This window comes from Canis aureus, chromosome 30 (assembly GCF_053574225.1).
Source record: "Canis aureus isolate CA01 chromosome 30, VMU_Caureus_v.1.0, whole genome shotgun sequence".
Taxonomy (NCBI): Eukaryota; Metazoa; Chordata; class Mammalia; order Carnivora; family Canidae; genus Canis; species Canis aureus.
The window spans coordinates 14,907,246-14,928,379 of record NC_135640.1 but is presented as its reverse complement, the minus strand read 5'-3'; the positions used below and the strand labels follow the sequence as shown (position 1 = coordinate 14,928,379).

The 21,134-nt window shown below is 33.7% G+C and overlaps 1 protein-coding gene and 2 long non-coding RNA genes across 14 annotated transcripts in view; 2 read left to right on the top strand and 1 right to left on the bottom strand.

Moving 5' to 3' along the window:
• ROBO2 (roundabout guidance receptor 2) overlaps positions 1-21,134 on the top strand; it is a 1,635,852-nt gene that overhangs the window by 840,455 nt on the left and 774,263 nt on the right. The window lies entirely within an intron of this gene.
• On the bottom strand, positions 1,269-14,239 carry LOC144301738 (uncharacterized). The gene is made up of 2 exons (XR_013368506.1): positions 14,047-14,239; positions 1,269-2,508 (listed from the first exon to the last, which is right to left on the bottom strand). It is a non-coding gene; the product is annotated as an uncharacterized LOC144301738 (long non-coding RNA).
• The window catches only part of LOC144301737 (uncharacterized), a 139,499-nt gene continuing 131,845 nt past the window's right edge, over positions 13,481-21,134 (top strand). The window contains exon 1 of the long non-coding RNA XR_013368504.1: positions 13,481-14,485. This is a non-coding gene — a long non-coding RNA (uncharacterized LOC144301737). The remainder of the gene's footprint in view (positions 14,486-21,134) is intronic.

The window sequence follows — 21,134 nt, the reverse complement described above, 5'->3', positions numbered from 1 at the left end:
GAAAATTAACCAGCTGTGAAATAAACCTTAGGCCATATTCATATTTTGGAGGTAGAAAGAGGAAGAATGACTATTTATCATGGACACAGTTTACAGGGATTAAAAACTATTGAATATTATCATTTTGCTGAGTATTCAGCATGCAGTTTTTAGATGGAGTGCCTTATGCAACTTTACCTAGGAATGGTGAAAAATTCACCTAAGGACAAAAATAATCTAATAAGCTTTAAAAATCCCATTTTGTAAGTGTGCTAAGAGACTAGAATTCTGAAATCAATAAAGGTATTAAGAGATAAAGCATTACTATTTGGAGAGGACAGATAAATTTCTGCTAAGACTAAAATATTTAATGACAGTTTGTGAGATGAAGATAATTTGGTTGTTTATTAATAAGATGCAAGTTACTTCCCTAATGAACCATTTTAATCAGTGATCTATCAGTTAATCAGTGTTAATCAGCGTTTCATTACTAAATAAGGACTTCATGATGAGGTGGACAAACTCATAGTGTTGCATGACTAATAAGTAGACATCATTTTTCTCAAAAAGATTTTCATTATCTTAAAGTCTCTAATATTCAAAGTTTGAGAAAAGACTAAAATTTAGGCTAGCAGAATCCAGGGGCTTCATGAGAGGAGTCTAGCATTTGTGATCAGATGTTTCTGAAAGGTACACAGTCATTGGTAAAGCTTTTCCAAGTATAAGAACCTGGGGAGAAAAGCTGGCATTGTTTATTTTAGGTTAAAAGAAATCCAACAGAAGAGTCACTGAATTTTTTCTTTTGTGTTTGTTCTTGCTCCATTTTCTCACCAACAAAACAATTTTGCTTATGTAAGATCTTAAAACTGATAAAATTCTAGAATGTTGAGATAAAATCAAACAGCTCTTGAAAAGTAGTCCTGCAGTCATTCTCTTTGCTTGTCAGAGCATTTATCTGGAACACTAGATTTGGTTTTGAGTGTTATATTGTAAACGTTGGGTGGGTTGTATCTCATCCAGAGTCTTTGCAATCAGCTCACCCTTATCTACCAGATGTGGTGAATTGTTACCCTCTATAGACACTTGCAGCCCCAACCTGGGCTTTTCAGATCTGGAAAACCAAATAGCAAACTTTATCAGAACAAAAAAGTACTCAGAGGCAGTTTGCGTTCAATTTTTGAGATTTTATCTCAGTATCTGTTCTCCAGACTGCTTGCCTGGCTTTTTGTAGTTACTGGTCCTTTTTTAGTCATTGTTGTTCAGGGATATGGATAGTATTCAAAGGTTTCTTTTTTTTTTTCCTAAGCTAATTTATTTTATATTAAATGTTCTATATCATCACTTGTTTTATATTGCATATTTTACCCATACAATTTTTTATTGTGGTATAATTTGACATATAATAAGTTAATTTAAGGTATTCAATATGATGATATTTGTATACCTTGTGAAATGATCAGCACAGTAATTCTAGTTCACATCTATCACCATACACAATTTTGTTTTCTTATGATGAGAACTTTTAAGATTTGCTGTGTTAGCAACATTCAAATAACAATATAATATAGTCACTATACTGTATATCACATCCTTATGATTTATCTATTTTATAACAGGAAGTTTGTACCTTTGACCCCTTCACTCATTTCACCCATCCTCCCCCCTTTCTGTCTCTGGCAGCCACCAATCTGTTCTCTGTATAACCTCTTTTGTCATTGTTTGTCTGTTTGTTTGTTTTTTAGATTCCACATAAAAGTAAGATCATATGGTATTTGTCTTTCTTGTCTGACTTATTTCATATATCTTCAAGGTCCATCCATGTTGTTGCAAATGGCAAGATTTCCTTTTTTATGGCTGAATAATATTCTGTTGTGTGTGAATAGCACACACATACATACTCATAATGTCTTCTTTATTCATTCATCATTGATAGATATTTATCTCATCTTGGATATTGTAAATAATGTTGCAGTGAACATGGGGTCTCATATATCTTTTTGAACTAGAGTTTTCATTTTCTTTAAATACCAAAAAGTGAAATTGCTGGATCATATGTAGCTCTATTTTTAACTTTTGAGGAATCTTCAGAGTGTTTTCTGTAGTGGCTGCATTAATTTATAATCCCACCCACCAGTACACAAAGGTTCATTTTTATCCATATCTTCATCAATACTCGTATTTCTTGTCTTTTTGATAATAACCATCTAACAGGTATGAAGTGGTATCTTATTGGCATTTTGATTTGCATTTTCCTGGTGATTAGTGATGTTGAGCATCTTTCCATGTGTGTTTCACCATTTATATATCTTCTTGGGAAAAATGTCTATTCAGATCTTTTGGTCACTTTTTAATCAGATTGTTTGATTTGTATATGTGTTGAATTGTAAGAGTTCATTATGTATTTTGGATATTAACCCCTTATCAGATAGGTGATTTGCAAATATTTTCTCCCATTCTGTAGGTTGCCTTTTCATTTCATTGATGGTTTCCTTTGCTTTGTAGAAGCTTTTTACTTTGATGCAGACCCACCTATTAAAAAAAAAAAAAAAGATTTATTTGTTTGCTTATTTGTTTGTTTTGAGAGAAAGAGAGTGAGAAGCAAACTCCCCACTGAGTGAGGAGCCCACTGTGGGGCTCCATCTCATGAGCCTGAGATCTCTCTTTTTTTTTTAAGTTATTTACTTATTTATTCACAAGAGACACAGAGAGAAAGGCAGAGACATAGGCAGAGGGAGAAGCAGACTCCCTGTGGGGAGCCTGATGTGGGACTCGATCCCAGGATTCCAGGATCATGACCAAAGGCAGATGCTCAACTACTGAGCCACCCAGGTGCCCATAAGCCCAAGATCTTGACCTGAGCTAAAATCAAGAGTCAGACACTTAACTGATGTAACCACCCACTGAAGTCTCACCTTTTAATTTTTTTTTTCATTCGTTTTCTTTACTTTTGGTGTCAGTTCCAAAAATACATCACCAAGACTACTGTCAAGGAGCTTACCACCTATGTGGATTTTTATAATTTCAGCTCTACAATATTATTTATTATATTGAAATAAATAGATATATTACAGATTAATTTTTTTTAAATCATACAAATTTTTAAGATAAAGGATCTTTTAAAGAAAAAAATGCTGTAGATCATTTCAAGTCCATAGGTCATAAGTATTTGAACATTTGGGCCTTTAGTTATTAGAAGAATTTATAGATATGAAAAGGGATTTGAGGAAGGTTGGAGTAAATGAGAAGAAGGCTTGGCACTGAATTTCAAAAAGAAAAATAAGATAGAAAGAAAGAGAAAGAAAGAAAGAAAGAAAGAAAGAAAGAAAGAAAGAAAGAAAGAAAGAAAGGAGAAAAAGAAGAGTAGCAGAAAAGAGAGTAAGCAGAAAAAAACAAATCACCTGTGCTCTTTTTTTTTTCTACCTTTATGAAGGATAGAATAAATTATTTATGGTGAAAATTTTGTTTCTCTCAGAAAATATTCAATTACCCTTAGAAACAAAATACTAGTTCTCATTATATTTAAATTAAGACAGCAGAGCTTTCTAAAATGTATTCAATAGATACCTAGTCAACACTTTTTGAACATAAGAAATGAGACTATAAAATACATAGAATGAAAATGACTAAAGAAAGAAAGTTTCCCACAAAAATTATTAGTGGTATGACCATGATCAGAAGTCCAATTAAATATAATAGATTCCCCACTATAGAATTATCTTAGCATAGAAATTATATATATAATAATATCTATATAATATTTATATAATAAATATATATTATTTCTGTGCTAGGATACTTATATATAAATATATTATATAATATAATATATAATATAATACAATAAAATATAAATCAAAAAGACAACTTGGATACGAGACTCTTCAAAGAGCAGAATAAATAAGTACATCTCACTGTTTATACTGGCAAGTGTGCCAGTGTGTGTTTATACTGGGCAAACTTTAGAACTTGGAAGAATATTAAAACAATTCCTATCAGGAAATTCAAATTAGCATAGCACACAGCCTCTTTTAAGTATTGTCATAGCTCATTAAGAAAATTGTGCCTGCAGCCCTTCTGTCCACATACATACACATATGTAAGACCCAAATAATTATATTTTAAGTTTTTCCAATGTTTTAATAGCATTACATTTTTGAAACTTTACCATTGATTGATCTTTAGCCAAAAATCTGTAATTAAAATACCACAGAAATTTACTAATCTGTAGAAAATACTAACCTGAGACTTAGGACATGAGTATATTGGTTTTATCCATATTTTTCATCAAACATTTATAAAACTTCATTTAAAAATACCCTTGTGTACAAACAAGAGTAGTTGCCTCCATTGTTAAAATGTGATGGTTTCGGGCAGCCCTGGTGGCTCAGTGTTTGGCGCGGCCTTCGGCCCAGGGCGTGATCCTGGAGACTCGGGATCAAGCCCTGCATCGGGCTCCCTGCATGAAACCTGCTTTTCCCTCTGCCTGTGTCTCTGCCTCTCTCCTTCTGTGTCTCTCATGAATAAATAAATAAATAAATAAATAAATAAATAAATAAATAAATAATCTTTAAAAAAAATGTTATGGTTTCGCTTTTAAAAAATCTTAAAAATACTGGGGATAGTGACAAATGATGCTTTAGTTTATAATTAGTTTGTTTTTTATAAATGATGTGTAAAGTAACCATTTCCAAACTTGTGAAAAGCATGTAAATATCCTAAATAATTCCTTACTCAATGCTATAATAAAATAGCCTAATATCTATGTTCATTTTGCCTGATCAAGTAGCTCTCAGAAGAAATTCATCATTATACATATGTGTATTTCTCAAAGTCCCTATCTTTGGCATAGTGTATATGATATATAATTGACAATGAAAATTAAGGAATTTGTTGGGTTTTTTAAATTTTTTTTTTAATTTTATGAGAGAGAGAGAGAGAGAGAGAGAGAGAGGCAGAGACACAGGCAGAGGGAGAAGCAGGCTCCATGCACCGGGAGCCCGATGTGGGATTCGATCCCGGGTCTCCAGGATCGCGCCCTGGGCCAAAGGCAGGCGCCAAATCGCTGCGCCACCCAGGGATCCCAATTTGTTGTGTTCTTGATGAAAAATCTGCTTGTACCAATTCAAGAACAGTGAAATGTAACATGAACACATTTAAGAGCTAAATGAAAAACTAGAAAATTATAATATATTAATCTTTTCAATAAGGCATTTTAAAATGACCACATAATATCAATGTGAGTAAGATATAAGAGAGTCATTCCCAAAATAAATACAAATGCTTGGTAAGCAAAAATAATATTCAATTTCATTAGTAGTAGGGAAAGTAAACACAAAATGACATGATTTTTTCCCAAACTATATTGGCAAATTAAAAATAAATATTAGTCTGGTTAGTTTTTAAGAAAATGAGCATTCTCATGCAATGCAGATAAGAATGTAAATTCTTTTAAATAAAAAGGTACTTCGTATCTAACTCTGGCAATGCACATACTAATGCAAAGGCTAGATGACTATGGCAATGGAGACATTTAGGAATTCTCTTTGTGTCCAGAGACGATGTAGAGAAAGTGTGGTAGAGGTAGAAGACAAGGCTTGAATAATATTAGGAGCCTGGAAGGATCTGTCCCACTCCTCTACACTTGTTTGTTGTCTCTACCGCCCAAAAAGAACAAAAACCCCAGCAGCTGTCATCGTTCAGAGTAAATATAGTACATGCCAATTTATCCATTGGAAACATGCATTTCTGGAATGAGTTAAAATTAACCTCTTTGATTAATAGGAAGCAGTTTAACATGGTTTGGGCAAAATAAGTATATTCTTTTAGCTAAATTAGTTGAAACAATAGGATACATTAAAAAGGTCACTGAATTTTTTCCCATCAATCAATTAAATATACAAAACATGCACTTGGCATATCTTAATATGTTTTATGATGAAGCCCTAAGAGATGGATTAGGGAACCATGTTATTCAAGAAATAAAAAAAGGAACTTCCTATATTCCACCTGGTAACTCTCTTTATAATATTACAGACTTATTTCACGTTGAGCCAGAAACAATAATGGAAAGGAACATGAGAAAAAGTTCTGGAGAAAATATAAGAACTTGGTAATAAAAAGAGTATGCTATTTTCTGAACCTGATCACTATGCAAAAATGATAAACAAAAAACTTTATTTGCCAAGTATCTGCCAGTGCTGAGGATTCAGATAAAACATGTGTCTATACTCAGAGAAGTTTATAGACATGCCTTCTCTTCACCTAGGATTTTCAAACATGCATTGTTAGTCTGGTAGCAGCGAAATTAGGAGCAGAAAAATGGGCAGGTTAATAAATTCCACTCATTTGATAGGATTAGTCAATGTACTAATCTTAAAAACTTTTATTGTTTATTTCTTATGCTAAAGAAAGTCAGCATCTAATTTTGTTATAAAGGATCCAGGAAGAATTTTTTTTACATCAAATGTCTTAACCAGCTGAGAATAAAATAGCAAATATCACCTCTTCTCTGGTAGGTATTTTCAAGTTACCAACACCTGCTTCTGTGGAATTTATATAAGTTATGGTATACATTCGTGGAGCTCATTAAATAGAACTATTTTAAAGTTAAATATATAAATATTTAAATCTTTTCAACCTTGTCCCAGTTGATAGCAATAAATGATGTCCAATAAAATTGAAAATTTGTCAATGGAATTGACAATGAGTAAGTTACAATTTCTATTAAAAATATCGGCAGTGATTCACAATAGTTCCAAATGATGGATATTGTGTTTTCCACCCTGTTCTGCAGATTTCTAAAATTGTAGTCACACATTACCTTTTTCTTCTACTTCTTTTTCCATCTTTTTCTTCTTTTCTATTTTAAACAGAATTATTCTGTAAAGGCTAGAGAAAATGGCCTATCTTCTGGGTAGTTAAATTACATGTCAAACATTTCAGAGTTTAGAAAGCAGCTAATGAGAGTGTAATATTAAAATGTCAAACATGTACATACCATTTTCTTCCTCTTCCTGACTCTGAAACCCTCTGGTAACAACTATAATGATCTGTTTAGGCTTCGGTCCATTGTTCCCTTTCCTCACTCATATTTAGTAATTACTTTCTCCTCAAGGCTGCACTTTTCTTGAGGAAAGTAAATTTCCAGAGCGGTGTTCAGTTTTGAATTAAATCCTACCCCTATGACAGCAAAGACATATTAAGGGAGTGAATTCGACAGCTTGTAGCTTTCCCCAATTGTTTCTATCTCTACAAAATGCTTCACAAAATATTTAACTATATTTTTCTGTTTGGGGAAGGATTTTTCCTTAGAAAGCTTTCTGACTAACTGCCTGTGGATAACACCAGGGAGGATTTTAAACTGCTTGATATGTGTTATCCTTTTTGCTACTCAAACAGGGAGTGAGAAGGGAAAAGGCAAAGATTTCTGCCAGCAAGTGCTGAGTAATTGAAAACAAAGTCCCTATTGAGGTGGCAGGACAGTGATACTTGAAGACTAAATGTGGATTGGGAATTTTGTTATCAGTGGCATTCCATAGAAGAATGTAATGTTTATAAAAACATGTTTTTTCCCCAACACCAGTTAATGTCCAAAGTGAATTTACAATAATACATTTTAATACCACGCAGTATTCATTGGATTAGTTGCAGAACCATCATCAGGAAATGTTCCATGAGTAAATGTAATCATGGAATGAATTGAAGTATATGATTAAGAATCTAGCAGTGACCATAATTGCTATGCTATTGTTTTTAAGTGCAATGTCAGTCTAATACATGAGATAGTTATGATATTAACAACACTTTTAATATGATGTTTGTCAAGCTCAAGTACATGTGGTTTGTTTTAATGTCAACCATTAGCCTATTAAAAATAATTCAGAGCTATTGTCAACACGTGGAGTCTCCAAGCCTGTAAACAAAGGATGGGTAGAAGATTCAAATGGCTGCTCGATGGTCCATTCACTAAGATGGCAAAAACTGTGGTATTGTAGATAGTGTACTATAAAGATAAGTATGTTAATGTTTGTCAAGATATCATTGGGATAATTGTATTGCTTATTTTAAAACAAAGAGCCATGACTCCAAATGAGAGGAAGGAAATTATTAAGAAGTGCTACAGAAAAATGGTCCAGTACTGACTTCTCAAAATCAAACTCTCTATTCCAGATTTTCTCTCTCAAAGCCCATCATAAATGTAACTGCTTTTACTGGCCTTAGTTATCGATTCATTCTTTTAACAAATATTTCTGGATGCTTGTTTGGCAAGGCACTGGAGATTTACAGTGAAATTAGATAAACACAGTTCCATAGATAAACAAGTAACAGTGAATTATACCAAACAGAAGTGGAGAATGCTGTGAGAGTATAACAAGGCACTTAACCAGGTCAGGGGGTCAGGGAGGAGATCTCGGGGCAAATGATATTTAACTTGAGATCTGAAGAATGAGTAAGAGTTAGTGAAGGGAAGTGGGGAGTAGGGGTTAGGTAGAAGAGGTCATGAGAAAGTGTGCTGTCTCTTTGGACACCTTCTTCTAGACAAATATTGTCTTTTTGATCCCTTGTTGAGCTGAACCTTCTGTTAAGCCACTAGACTATCTGGAAGTTGTGCTTCTTGACATTCAGTGCTGTCCTATAAGGTGTCCAATCCTCTGGAAACTTCTTTCCTTATCTCAAGCCCCTGAAACATCACTAAAAAAGTATAAGATGAAGAAGAGAAAGAAGACCATCATGATGATCCCTAGGAAACTAAAAGGAATGAAACATGACAGTCTTTCATTGAGAGCCACTTACATTAGAATTTGGGGGATTCTTTTTAAACTTGTAGGCTAGTAGATCATGCTCTATGGTCAAAAGCATGATACTATATATTAATCACTTGATCATTAACTTTATGAATAAAGTCTAGTATACAAAAAACAACAAAAAGATATAATCCAACATGCCTTTTGTTTTCCAGTTTACTGTATATTCAGAGCATAACAAATGCTCTCCTATTATCTTTACACTGTAGCTTCAGCTGGGATCTGTGTGTTGTGTAAGCCTATGTTGAGAGAAGAAGGATAAATACTGCCTTTGGCTCAATAGAAGTTTTTAAGCAAGTCAATCTCTATTCTGTCTATATGATGACTCTATTTTTCTGTATGTTCTAATCAAAGACATAACTCACTTTCACTCAAACAAAATGCTCCACCACGTAAATCATGAGTGACAGTCTGACTTGAGTTCAATCCTGGTTCAATATAGCCCCACTAACATGTCAGTTATTAGAGAAGGCCTGTTGATCGATCTATTCCATGTTTACATTATTCTAATTCACAGTGATTTTAAGCATCAGACTTTCAAGTACAATTATATTCCATCTAAATCAACACCTCTAGCATTCTCAATAAGCCACATACATGAAAAGGCACTTTCCTTCTCAGAAGAGGGGATTTTATTTGTAAAACTTTCAGTGATATGACATTAGTTTTGATAGGGAATAATTTTATACCTGAATCAATATGAAAAATAATATCCTTTTATGCACACAAAAATCCATTACATAGAGAAGCATAACCTACTCTTTTTCTCTTATCACTTGAATTAGATAAATAAAATAAAACACATGACTTAGGGGACACTTTGGTGGCTCAGCAGTTGAGCATCTGTCTTTGGCTCAGGGCATGATCCTGGGGTCCTGGGATCGAGTTCCGTATCGGGCTGCCAGTGAAGAGCCTGCTACTCCCTGTGACTGTGTCTCTGCTACTCTCTCTCTCTGTGTTTCTCATGAATAAATAATCTTTTTCTAAAAACCCACATAATCTTATTTTATTATGATTATGTTTAATTTAAGCCATCATGGTAGAGCCATAATAAAGAGGGAAAATGGTATTGTTGTATATTCAGTTTTCTTTTAAAAATCCAAAAATGTAAAAGTTCAGCTATGCCCAAATGAATCACACAAAATGATAGTAATAGTTTGGCCTTGGTAATAGACAAAATTCACTGCACTGATGTACTTTGAAAGTAAGATTTCTTGAACTGGACTGAAGTATGAGTCTGAAAATATGCAGTTATTATTTAAAATATGTTGTGTAGTGTGGATTATTTTGTATCTGTTCAATATGAAGACCTGCCACCATCTAGATCTATTGTAAATTATTCCATAAACTTTCTTACTATCTAAAAACGTCTTTAATTAAAATTATAACTAAAACCATGAGCACGTATGTCGATAGGAATATATAAAAGACTAAATGATATTTGACTTACAAGAATGAATAACTGGGGGGTGTCTGGCGGCTCAGTCAGGCATACAACTTGATTGTGGTTCAGGTCATGATCCCCAGGTCCTGAGATTGAACCCTGCATCTTGTCCCTCTCCAACCACCTCCCTCACTCCCCGTTGCTCTCTCTCTCTCTCTCTCAAAAAATAAGTAAGACCTTTAAAACAATGAACACCTGGAAGCTGGTAAACCGTTAAGTTCTTAAGCATCATGATAGAAATCAAACAAATCATTTAATTGTTTATTTAAAAGTGTAATCATATTAACTCAATCTGTTATAACTTTTGAAATTCAGGAGATATTCCTTTGTGTAATGTTAAAACAACCTAAATAACAAACACCACTGTATAGTTAAGTGTAATATGCTTTCTATGTCTTGGTATTATTTTGTTTTGTTCTCATACGTGGGACTGAACATATACCCACAATGAAAGTGGTTGTTTCTTTTTAATGATTTAGCTAAACAAATGCCTTTTATCATTTCATCAAGCCTATGGATTTTATATTTCCTTTACATAGCTCAACAGTGCAAATATTGGGTTTGTAGATAAGAATTTAATTAGCATTTCAAAGAGGTCAAATTAATTCCCTCCCAGACAATAGCTGTTATTTCAGGCTACAAAGTAAAACTCAATTCTATAGCAGGAAACAATTTTTAAATCTTACCAGTCATTTTGCTCAGAGAAAAACAGCACTGACTCTTTAAACTGGATGGTTTTTGAACTAAAATCTTTAATTTTAAAAAAATATTTTTATCTTCTTCTAAAGGTTATTATGAGGGATTTTGGAGTTCTATCTGTGAAGTACTTAGGACCATGCCTGATATATAATAAATGCTCTACAAACAGAATAAGATGTAATAAAAACTCTGAATTCAAAAGAATCATTAATGTTTCTAGTATTATTGCATGTGTGGCTTCAATATCACTGCAGAAAGTCAGTGGTACAACAAGGAGTAAGGACACTGGGAGTGCTCTGCCTCTGGTGCCTTCCATGTTGGGTGCTTTGTGGATAGAGAAATTTAAACGGTAATAAAATTGACCAAAGGTCAGTCAACTTTTAACTACAATTATGTACTGGCAATTCTATACAATCTCAGTGATGAAATACCCCCATCAAGCAGGGTCAACTACTCATACATCCCCACCTCCTTTGGTATGCAACTGCAGAAAATAATAATAGAAAGACAAATACTTTCTGAATTCTTTCATGATAAGACTCTATTTTAAGTTCTCAAATTAAACATCAAATGCACTTTAAAAATCAATGTTCATTGGCATTTATCAGGTAAACTATTTTCTAGAGGTATTTGAATTGTTCATTACCTGCCTCATAAGGTTGTATATTTATAAATTCAAATTAATACCACAGCATTCATTGGATTCCTACTGGGTGTTCTTTTTCAAAATAACCCTTCTAATTACTTACATAATATCTGTCTTTCTGATCATACTGTAAGATTCATGAGGGCAAGAACTAGGTCTACTTTGTTCAATAGCATATGGTTTTGTTCTTGGCATATGGTTTATATTCAATAATTTTTTTTAAATGTCAGAATTATTTTTAATGTCACTAATTACTAGTGAAGGGTAAAAATTTAAGCCATCCTACAATAATCTTAAACTATCATTTTCTTGATGTAATACCGAGAGAACTTCTGAGTCCCAGTTTTTAATTGACATGTGGGATACAAAATAGGAATTAATGACACTACCAATAATAAGTTCTAACATTCATTGAGGAACTGAACATTCTAGACAGAATTCTGTGTACTTTTTGTATGTCTAACTTCATTCAATCCTCATACCTATTTCAAATATTCATGAACTCTGATAGGATTAAGAAATTAGAATTTAGATTTCCTGTTTTTTTTTTTTACTTCAGTTCTTCTTCTTTTATTTTTAAATTTCTTTGTCTTTTCTTTATTTTTCCCCAAAGCAGCGGTAATTATTTCTTAGAACAAATAGAGGCAAAGAAAGATATTTCTTCTTATGGTTCTGCACCAATCCTATAAAACTATGGAGAATAGTGGTTAAATGAGAATTTACCAACTGCGAGAACTTGGACAAATTACCAACCATTCCTCCTGTGTCTGGCTCAACTTTCTTTATAAACTGGGGAGAAAAATAAATACATTATATATGTGCATTGATCTATTGCAAATTATTATGCTTACTGATGCTAAAATTGTCCCATATTTGATTAGCAGAAACCTCTTTGGCTGGGTTTCTTTTTGACATATTGCTAGTTAAATTTGATGGCTTCCTTGCTTTCTGGTGTGACAATAAGTTACAGGCTCATCTTATTTATTTCTTCACCAAAACAGTGAATTCATTTCTCCATGGAACCTTGGTTCCTTTTATGGAGATTTTAAAAGAGTAAGCTTTTTAATATTTCATTTGTTTAGGGGATATGGTTGGATTTTATGAAAGTTACAAAATTGTCCTATTTCCAAGTATTTTGTAATCTATTTGATGAGATTAAAAGTAAACAGAAGAAATATTGTATTACAAAAAATGAATATTTTAAGTGCTTGGACAGCAGAGATTTCACTTGGGAATTGATTTTTGGTTTTGTGACTTGTTCAGAAAATAATTGCACTCATGATTAGAAAAAAGTGGGTCTTATTTCAAATTAGCCTGGTCAAAAAACAAACAAACCAACAAAGAAAAAAGGAGAGAGAGAGAGAGAGTTATGGATGAGCTAAGATAGTTCTTGAGGGATGGGAGGTATTAGAGATAGAAACAATATACAGAATAAGAATATTTCAGGTATCTATATGGCAAAGAAGATGAAGACCATGTTCTACAGATTGGAAATATTATTTTTTGGATTGAATGAATTTGGATATAGAAATAGTGGAATAATAGTTTAATACATATGAACAACTATAATTAGATAATAACATCTAGGTGGATAGAGGCAGGAAACAAAAGAACAATAGTGACTTTTCCTGGCAGTTATATTAACTCAAGTAAAACTAAATTGCTATAACCACTACACTCCAATTATAGTGGCTCAATTACTATAAAAGTCTACTCCCTCTGTGAAGCAGGTTTTAGGTAAACAGTACAGGTTTATAGGGCACCTCTGCTTATCACAACATTCAAATAGTAGGTTCCTTCTAAATAGTTGACCTGCCATGCTTTAGAGCAATGTTGTCATCTGCATGGTCATGGCTGAGTCACTACACTTCTTTCTGTGTTCCAACCAGGAAGAAGAAAGAGAATATAATGGAGACATACATGATCTCTCAAGTCCCAGAAAAGAATATGGCATGTGTCACTTCTGTTCATACTCTACTGATGAGAACTTGATCCTGTGACCACACATAATTTCAAGGCAGCAAATAAATGTAGACCAGCTGGGCAATTCTGAGGCTGGCTAGAATTCTGAGAGTATTAATGAGGAGAAGGGCAGATTTTAGCAAAGAGTTTATCGTCTCTGCTACACTTATCTATTGTCTTTCATACCTTCCTCGTCTGTATATCTTCAAATTTTTCCAAGTTTTATTACTTTCATGTGCTCATTCATTTCCTTAGTTAAAATTATCCATCCTATCCTGAATATTTTACCTGAGTGTATCAGTTAAGATTTAGTCAGGAGACGGAAGCCACACAAGCGGTCTGAACATGGAAAGTTTAATATTAATATGATTAAGCAGTAGCAGGATATTAACCAAGTAAGGGGTGAAGTCCAAAAAAAATGGAAATAGCAAATATGGACAGCAGCTATTACCTTTAGGTAGGGACAGAGTACCCACAGAAGATGCAAGCATAAAAGAGGCCCCATTACCTACCTCCTATCCTGTCCCCCAGTGCTCAGAATCAGACTTCATTAGGGAGGGTATGGCAGTGACCACTGGATGGCAGAGTTAGTTGAGGTGATACAGCTTCATGCTGTAGCTAGCATGAAACTGTCTGCCTGGCTCCCATGGAAACTACTGGGAAAGTTGCCTGCTTGTGAGCTCATAAAACTTACTAGGAAGCTTCTCTTGGGGCTGCTGGTAAAGCTTGCTGGAATACAAGTGCCACTAGATGTCCTCCACTCCACCAGTAGTCATGTATTAAGAGAAAGAATTACAAGCTGTACCAGAAGCAAGTGGAGAACACCTTCCTCCTACACCTTCTACCAAGAAAGACTTAACATCCTGCCAGCTGGTAAAGAAGATGCATTTCAAGGATTCAGCACCAGTATCATGAAACAGGGCAAAGAAATGTGAATTTGGAAGTGGAAAGGTACTAAACTGATGACTGACACAGTGGCTATGCTATGAAATTATTGTATAATGTGCCTGTTTTATCACAACAAAGTTCCTCTTTTTAGAACTGAATAGATGAAAACTACTGTAGTTCTTCTCACAATATAATCAAATAAAAATACTCCCCACTAATAAGGCAGCTTTTAATTCATGGATAATCTTCAATCTGAGAATTTGCCCTCTTACCTCCTTTAGTGTTCTAACAGCCCTCATCAAGTTCCTTACCCCTACGTACAGCAACTATGAAGGAAAATGGCAACTGAGAAGTCCATCTTCTTCTGGTCTTAGCTTAAAAAATATCTATAGTTTATGTTATCCCCTATTTTCACACAAGGCAGTGTCTGCTTCATAGGATTGCTTGCGACCATCTCCTCAATGACCCTGTCATTATCAGTGTAAGTAGTAAGGAAATGAAAACCAAAGCTGCAGATGTGCCCCTTGAGCCATCTGGCTCCCTTGGAAGGTAATTTACTTACCTAAAAATAATCACATGCATATGGACACCTCCCCCCTTACCCCCTTACCATAACATATTCCTAAAACTGTTAACATTCATCCCATTGAGTTTACCAAAAAAGCATTTCTCCTGTGCATACTGTTCTTTTGTTAATATTCATATGTGGCATCTCAAGAAAAGAAGCAACACTCACACATCCTAGGAAGCAGGAAAAATCTGTTGATTATTTTTTTTTTAATCAGAAGCATTCTTTTAGGCACATTCAATCAGTGGGTTTGTTTTTTTTTTTTTTTTTCTCTTAAGTAGCTGTAATAGTGCCACATTTTGAAGTAGCAATTTAGAGTTTGATTCCAAACTAATTTTTCATTTGCAGAGTTCTGAAAGATAGATTTCCAATAGGCTATGATCATCTTTGAAAATTTCTGGTTGTGTATAGCCCTGCCAACACTGAAAATTTGAATTTTCCAAGCATGGTGTTACAATCTGCCATCTAGAAAGAATAATAATGTAAGGCACACCCCAGGTCCTCATACATCATCCTTCGTTCCATTGTTTGGCTGAATAACATCAAAAACAGTTTAAAGTTGTGGGTGCAGTGCTGTGTACTACTCTAGTACTATGATTGTAAAAGCCATATCAGCCCAGAATTTCACTTCAGTAATCAGTGGGTAAGTTAACTCATTACCATATAACATCTTTATACTACAAAATGCTGATAGTGAATGCAGAGGTAATGCCTATGCATATTGAAGTGATCTTCATCAAATGGTGTGCTTGAGTGGTATGGGCTCATAATAATATGAGCATGCTTCATAAGACTAGATATATGTAGGACCACCCATGGGTAAGTTTCTGTTCTATGGGCTCAGTCTTGAATCTCTTAAGATTGAAGATATATGATATATAAATACCTAGGCCATTGCCTGTATTCCAAAATATAAGCTAGTTCTCTGTTAATAAAATCGGTTTAAGAAGGAAACTATTGATTTTATGCTAGTCTCCATAATTTTACCTGACTTACACCTACTCTAAATTATAATGATGCTTTTTTACATTTTTAACTTGTCAAAGTGTTTTTAAATAGCCTCGAAGTAAGAGCAAAGTGGAGAAACAGCTGTCCCTTGTTATTTTGTTTCCTGAATACAAATAGTCTTAAATTGCTGTAAATGGAAAGGTTGGAATGAATTCAAACACTGCTTGTTTAAATACACTCAGCCTGATGTTTGTGTGTTGGAACCTTTGGAGAGGGCAACACGAGAAAATGCTCCACATTAACTTGTCGCGCATGACAATATACGGTTATGGCTTTTCTTTCGTTTGTTAGGTAGAATTGCTCCAGTATCATTAGGAAATGTTTGTGACAGTAAATCACAAGAGATTTGAATGAAGATATCTGAACAGCAACATTAACTCCTAAAACATTTAGTGGTAATTTTTATTTTAACTCCTCTTGGGAAAACAAAAACCCCTTTGGACTTACACAGTTAACGGAGTTTAGGAGGGTATTTCAGAGTTTTATATGTCAAGAAAGGAATGAATGGATACATCTAAGTCTTTGCTCTTTCCTTCTGGCTTCTGATCACTTGCCATTTGAGAAGTTAGTTAGTCATCTGTTTTTCCTCCAAAACTCATTAGTTTAAGGAAAGTCCTAGTCCCAGGATGTTCTCTATAAATAGAGCTTTATCTTACGGTTTTATTGATTGTATGGAATCAGAAAGATTGTTTAACAAACTTTTTCTTCTATATTTGAGTAAACAGCAGCTCAGAATGTTAAAGAAATTTAACCCTGGTCACACTTAGTGGCACAGTCTTAAATGAGTTTTTGGTTTTCAGAGTCACCATCGAGTATTTTTTATCATAAAATCATTTTAATAACTCAGTTTAAAGAGTCTCTCTAGCCAGTGTACTACTCGACAGAATAAAAGTAGTGTACTTAGTCTGCAGAGCACGTCACTCAGCCACTTCTTCCAAATTCATTATTACTTTATTGTCTAATATTGTGGACTATTTTCCTAGTGGTCTTACCCACGAACTCTCACTGCCTACCTCATAACAGGAAAGCTTAGGGAAAATATTGTTACACTCAGCCTTTGTAGTTACAACTGCTATGATTTGACTACTTTACGGATTCTTGAAAGAATATATAGTGACAGTACTGAGCAAGTAAAAGGGAAGAAAAAGGACTAAGGATCGTTAAGAAATTAGACTTATTTGTTGAATCAAATAATAATAAACTGTGAGATGAAGGTCTTAAAATAAAGACATGTACATAGAAGAATAAACTGTTCTCTATCCCTTCCACATATCTAGATGAGGAAAAAAGGTAAAATTATGTTATGAATTTGGATAAATTTGTAGCCCTTTCCTTGAGTCTCAATTTCTATTACACTGAGTGGCTGGGAGGACTAAATGAAATAATCTATAAGGCCTCTGTCCAGCACAATGGCAGCACATGCACAGGTGTTCAGTAAATGATTCCTATTTTTATTTTATTTATGTATTATCATTTATATTTTATGATAATATGTTTTATCAAAATATTATTTTAATTAGTTAAATTATTTAAGTTAATACAACTTAATTCATACTGTTCTCCCTTCTAAACACTACATATATATATATATAATTGGATAGTAATTGTATATATAACTACACATAATTATGTAGAGAATATTGTATATTATATACATATAGTATATAATGTATAATTATATTTATAATTGTCTAATTCTCTTTTATTTATTCTGAGTACTAATTTAATGTTCACTCTACAGTGTGGAAGGATAACAAACAATAAAACTTATTAGTATACTAAAATGAGTAGAGCACATAACAAGGTGTGTATTACTAAAAGGCATGAGCTATATTTGAAAATTCACTGACTAATTAAGTTCTTAGAGGCACTCTCCCATTATTAGGTGATCATTTCCTGGGATCTTTTAAACATCATAAAATATTCACTTTCACAACAAAAATCCATGTTTATAGGACCTCTGTTTCCACATAACTGACAAAATATATCTAAGTATACCCAATCACCTTGATATGCTTATCGTCCTTGATTGCCTACATTGTTCCTGACCCTTATATAGTCCAATGGCTTTTGAATAAGCTTCACATGCCCTTCCTGTCAAAATACAGAACTTTTGGTACCTCTTCTCGCAGAGAAACAAATCATCTTTTCCCTTGTACAATTCACTACCCTTGAGCCCCTCCTTTGCACCTTTTTCTAGACTGCCTGTCATCCTAAGACTTTTCCCTAAATGCATCTCCTAGTTCAGCATCCCCTCTTTTTCCTCTTAGCCCACAAAAAGACGGAGTCTCAATTTCTATTACACTTCTATTAAGACCCTCCCTTAATCTTGCCTTCCCAGATCACTTTCCCTTTTCATATCTTCCCATAACCCCGCCCCCCCCAAACTCATTTAGTCTATATTTGCAGTTTCTGCTTCCTCAGCTTTCATACGCAGCCTGCTCTAAACTTCTTTTCTCTCTGGTCAGTACTGAAAATGTCCTCTCAAAAGTGCTACTTATTGCTAAACCCAGTCATGTATTTTCAGACGTTTTATCTTAGTTGATGTCCTGGCAGCATTTCATGACATCTCTTCTTTCCTTCTAAAAAATCCTCCTTTGCATGATTCTCCCTGCACTTGATCCTCGTTCTCCTCCTCCATCAATTCCTGTCTTGGTTTCTTCTCAAATTCTTTTCCCTTCACCACCTTTTAGATGCTTTGTTTCCTATGGCAACATCCTTAGTCATCTTCATTTTCATGTATAATGAGGAGCTTTCACAGATACTATGTCTTCAGTTCTGGCCTCTCTTTTCTGAAGTCCCAGCATAAATTTTTCCAATGGTTTCCAGAACAGTTTCCTGAACACCCACAACTCAATCTGTCTCCTGATGCATGCTCTTCCTTCAGTATGCACCATCTTGGTTATTGCAAGAAATATTTGTATATTTGTGGACCTAAGCCATTGTAACATTCATTTCTTTCCTCATCCTCCTAACTGACTATCCTCTATCAGTTCTGTCAATCACCTCAGAAACATTTGTTACTTGCATTCCCTAGACTCAGTTTTTGCTGATATTATTCTAATTCTTTATAGAGTTCTTCTTGCTTAATTTTTTTTCTTTTCTAATCCAGCTTTCATAACTCTAACAGAATATTTTATCCAAAGCAATATCTAATATTATCTCCTACTCAGAAAACATTTGTTTGTTCCTTATTGCTTACATAATAAAATACAATATTTTTAGCATTTTCCACAATCTGGACTTTGTCACATCCCACGTCCTCCAGGCAGTCCAAGATTTTTCAAAAATGTTCTCTCCTCTATGACTTTGCTTATGCTGTTTCCCTTCTCTGCCTACTTATTCTACTCATACTTCCAAAATACAGATCAAAAGTCATACCTTGGCATAACCCAGTTAGAATTATTCTCGTTATCTTATAGTTATTCTTGCTAACACTCATCACAGTGCATTTAGGTCTTCTTCAATAGATATGGAGCCCAATTGCTACATGTTATATATAAAATAACACCTAGAGATAGACATTGCATACATTTAGAAGCATCTTGGTCAAAAATATCCTAGTAGGTTAGTAGGAATGGGAGGGTCTTTTTTTTTTCTAAATCATAACCTTTCTCTCAATGCTATTTTTATATGCAATAAAATGAATATTTTCAAATTAAAAATATGCAATTTTGTAGTATGATAAGTCCAATGATCTATTTAAAGAACTTTGAAAACACATTTGCTGATTTTAACAAATCTACAAGGCAGGCTTAGCACATAAACAATATGGATTATTGTGAAAAATCTACTAGAATATCTAAAGGTGTGAATTTGTATAGGGTTATATTTTTAGGCATAACATTACATAATGTCTTTCTTCTAGAGAGAAAAAAATGAGGCCTATATTTTAAGTTCCTTTAAAAAGTCTATAGTATTAAATTGATCAGCTTTTCCCCAAGACTCAACTCATTGTAGCACACCATTGTAGTCATTTGTTCCTGTTTCACTTTTTAAAATTTATGTTATCTATCATTCCATTTTCAAACATTTCTCCTTTCTTTAGCACACATATCTATGTGAGATAAAAATTATTAATAGCTTCTCATTATTCTCTTAAAGCATCACAAACAAGAATTATTATTAGGATGCTTTGAGTTATATTTCAAACAAATTCCAACATAAATTGCCTTAAACTTCTTAGAAGACTTACTTAATCATGTACCTATAAAGGAAAGAATTTGTCTTGGCAAAATTAGCTAAATTTTGTGCTGAATGGGTCAACACAAAACCTACTTTGTAGCCAGGGGAATACCACGTGCTGACTGGCTCAGGCCAAGATTACTGGAATTTACTGGAACAGAAATAATACTTATTTGTTTAGACTAGTCAAAGCAATCCATGAAATGGAGGAAGAAAGAAGAAATCAATCCCTTTCAAATTACATGATTGCTATACATGAGAGGAAGGTTGAAATTAATAAAATGAATGTTGGGAAGACAAGTACAATGACCACCAATAAGATTAATTAATAACTTTGACTTCATTTAATGCTTTCACTCTGAAATGGTCTACATAAGACTGAAAATATTTAACACAAATCAATGAATTAATTAAAGTACTTCCATATTATATCCAAAGAAGGTAAAGACTTATTGAACTAATTTTGAATTTAATGTGTCTCTAAATAAGCATACATTTGAGGACTGTTGGATATTATGTCAGACTATTTCCTGCTCTCCATTAAAATCAATATTAAGTTATAGAACACTTATTAATGGCAAGGATTACAGAATTTATATAAGCCTCGGTCTTTGCCCTCAAGAAATTAACAACTTTAATTGTGGAGACAACATCTAAACACATAAAACAATTGAAAAATGCCACCATTTAATGCATTATAAAGTGCTATATAAAATGGTGATACAAGATTAATGCTCTCTCAAGAAATAAAAGTGTCTTTGTTGACTAGATGTAGTGGAGGTAGGCTTCTAGAAACATTGGGGAATTGATATGATCTGGAAGGATGATACAATTTGGATAAGTAGAAAATAGGCAGAAAAATCTATTAAAGGTAAGGAAAAGCTAAACAAGTACAAATGATTATGGCAGGTGTTCACAGGGTATGAGTGCATGTGGAAGTGGGAAAAGATG